The sequence below is a fragment of the Myotis lucifugus genome, unplaced genomic scaffold (assembly GCF_000147115.1).
Source record: "Myotis lucifugus unplaced genomic scaffold, Myoluc2.0 scaffold_2619, whole genome shotgun sequence".
NCBI lineage: Eukaryota > Metazoa > Chordata > Mammalia > Chiroptera > Vespertilionidae > Myotis > Myotis lucifugus.
Genome location: NW_005873667.1, coordinates 17,585 through 20,456, shown reverse-complemented (window position 1 = coordinate 20,456; position 2,872 = coordinate 17,585). Strand labels below are relative to the sequence as shown.

At 56.5% G+C, this 2,872-nt stretch overlaps 1 non-coding gene across 1 annotated transcript; it reads right to left on the bottom strand.

Annotated features, from left to right (window-relative positions):
• Positions 1-608: 608 nt before the first annotated feature.
• On the bottom strand, positions 609-714 carry LOC111824589. The gene has a single exon (XR_002827699.1). It is a non-coding gene; the product is annotated as a U6 spliceosomal RNA (small nuclear RNA).
• Positions 715-2,872: the final 2,158 nt, after the last annotated feature.

Sequence of the window (2,872 nt, the reverse complement as noted above, 5' to 3'; positions counted from 1 at the left end):
AAAATGAACTTTTCCACAAAAAGAAACCAGACGAACGGCAAATTCCACCAAAAAAAAAAAAATCTATTATGGCCTGGCCAGTGTTAGTGGTTGAGAGTGGACCCAGGAACCAAGAGGTCACCGGTTCAATTCCCGGTTAGGGCACATGCCCTGGTTTCGGGCTCGATCCCCAGTGGAGGGCGTGTGGGAGGCAGCTGATCACATCAGTGTTTCTCCCTCCCTCTAGTCAACTTTTCTCTAAAAATTGCGGTGGATGTTTGTGTACTAACCTCACTGGGCTCGCTTGGTCGGACTGGGCTGTTTGTGTGTTTTCTTTTTAGGCTCCTTAGGGGTTTCTCTGTAGACAATCACACCGTATGCAGACAGGGGCGCTTTCCTTGTTCCTCTCCAGACACCTTTTCTTTCTTTTCTTGCCTATTGAGCTGGTTGAGCTGCCAGCGCTGCTTTGAGGAAGGCTGGGAGAGCAGGCATCCTGACCTCAGAAGAAAAGCATTTCGCCCATCATCACCTGGGATAGTAATTGTGGTTTTGGCGTCTTTTTTTTTTTTAGATTCTCTGCCACGTTTAGAAAGTTCCTTTATTCCTAGTTTATGGGGTTTTATTTATTAGTTTATTTTTTATGCTTCACGAACTTGTGTGTCACCTTTGCAAGAGGCCATGCTAATCTTCTTTCTACCGTTTCCGTTTTAGTGTCTGTGCTGCCGAAACCAGCACCATTTTATTTTTTAAAACTATATTTTTACTGATTTCAGAGAGGAAGGGAGAGGGAGAGAGACATCAATGATGAGAGAGAATCCTGGCTTGGCTGCCTCCTGCACGCCCCCTGCTGGGGGTCGAGCCTGCCACCCCGGCGTGTGCCCTGACGGAGAATCGAATGCTGACCTCCGGGTGCATAGGTGGACGCTCAGCCACTGAGCCATGATGGCTGGGCTCACATCTGTTCTTGATAAAGATGCCCTCGCACACCAGGCCAAGCATTCTTCTCCCTACGTAGGAGTTGCGGGTCCCCAGACCGGCCCTCCTGGGAGGAAATGAAAGGAGCCCATAAAAAACTCCGCAGACGCCCATGTTCTTAGTTCTCACTGGCATTGGGTAACTTAAAAAAAAAGTCTCTCAAATATCTACGCCCTTCGTCAACTGCTGGGGTCCCGGAATGGCTGCTGTGACAATGTGCCCACTGTTGTCTTGACTGTAGCAGAGACAGGGTTGAGGCCTACACGAGCGTTTACTCCAGTAACGCAGGCAGCATGGGGGCAGCAGGTCGCCCATGAAAACCTGCTCACGTAGGGATGGGGAGGAGAGGCGGCGAGCTGGGGAGCGGGGATGGCTGCAGGGTCTGGTCCGTGTGTCTCCCTCCAGGATCTTCAAGTCCCATAACAAGGCCATTAATGTTTAACGGTGTGAAACCCAGCTCCGCCCGCCCCGGGCTGGAGAGCGGTCAGCATTCCTGAGGCAAACTCCCCAGGGGCCAGGGGCCAGGGGCCGGCACAGCAACCAAATCAGAGCACGTCCTGTCCTTCGTCCTCAAAACGCACCGTCTTCTCGGAGCCACGGACCCATCCAGGCCCCAAGGCACAGCTACCTTTTTATAAATATATATATTTTATTGATTCTTTACAGAGAGGAAGGGAGAGGGATAGAGAGTTAGAAACATCGATCAGCTGCCTCCTGCACACCTATCGGGGATGTGGCCACAACCAAAGTACATGCCCTTGACCGGAATCGAACCTGGGACCTTTCAGTCCGCAGGCCGACGCTCTATCCACTGAGCCACACCGGTTAGGGCCTACCTTTTTAAAAATAATATATTTTTACTGATTTCAGAGAGGAAGGGAGAGGGAGAGAGACAGAAACACGATGATGAGAGAGAACCACGGATGGGCCGCCTCCTGCACGCCCCCCACTGGGGATGCGCCCGCAGCCGGGCCTGGGCCCCGACCCGCAATCGAACTCGCCATCGAACCCTGACCTCCTGGCTCACAGGTCGCCGCTCGGCCCCTGGGCCGCCGCCGGGCTCTCGTCCTTTCACAGCCGCTTTTCTTCTTGCAACACCGGCTCCGGGCCTGCGGGCCCCTCCCACCTGCAGCTCCTCCGCGAACACCCATCAACAATGGGGTCCTGTGCCCCTTGGCACCTCCAGGCCGATTCCCAGCCCCAGCGTCTGCCTCCGCGCTGTCACCCTGACCCTGAACCCTGACCCCTGGCCCGGACCCCTGACCCTGACCCTGACTCTGACCCTGACCTCGGTCACGCAGGAGCCGGGGACTCCGACCATCAGGGACCCGGGAAGGGACCGCGGCGCAGGGCTGGGCGGCCCGAGCTTTTTGGGGCGCGGAGTGAGGAGGCGGGGCCTGGGCGCAGGAGTTGGTGGGGAGACGGAGGTAGGAGGGACCGCAGGATCCGGGACCACGTGCTCGGACCGGACTCCCGCAGGGCCGAGCCGACCTACGGCCTCTGACCTCCGACCCCGATCCGGCCCTCCTCGCGTGCGGGCCTCTCCTCGGCAGGGCTCGGTTTCCCGAGGGCGCATTTCCGGCTGCACCGCGGGCCGCACGGACCGCCCTGGCGGAGGCACCTTCCGGCGGCCCCGGCGCGGAGCCCTGGGCTCGGCTGCGGCCCCGTGGCAGCGGCTCTGCGCGAGCCCGGAGCGCCCGCACGTTTGGTGCTCACAGAATAATAGAGCTCCGTTTTTTTTTTATTTTGCTCCATGGTAGAGATTTGCTATAAGTTGCAGGATACCTTCCTTTAAATTTATCCTTGACACTCTCGACGTATGTCTCTCACCTTTGCGGTTGCGAACCATCCCCCATTCACTTACTAACTTGCTCCCGGCTCTCTTTTGCTCTATAGTCTATAGACTGTGGCTGGCAAA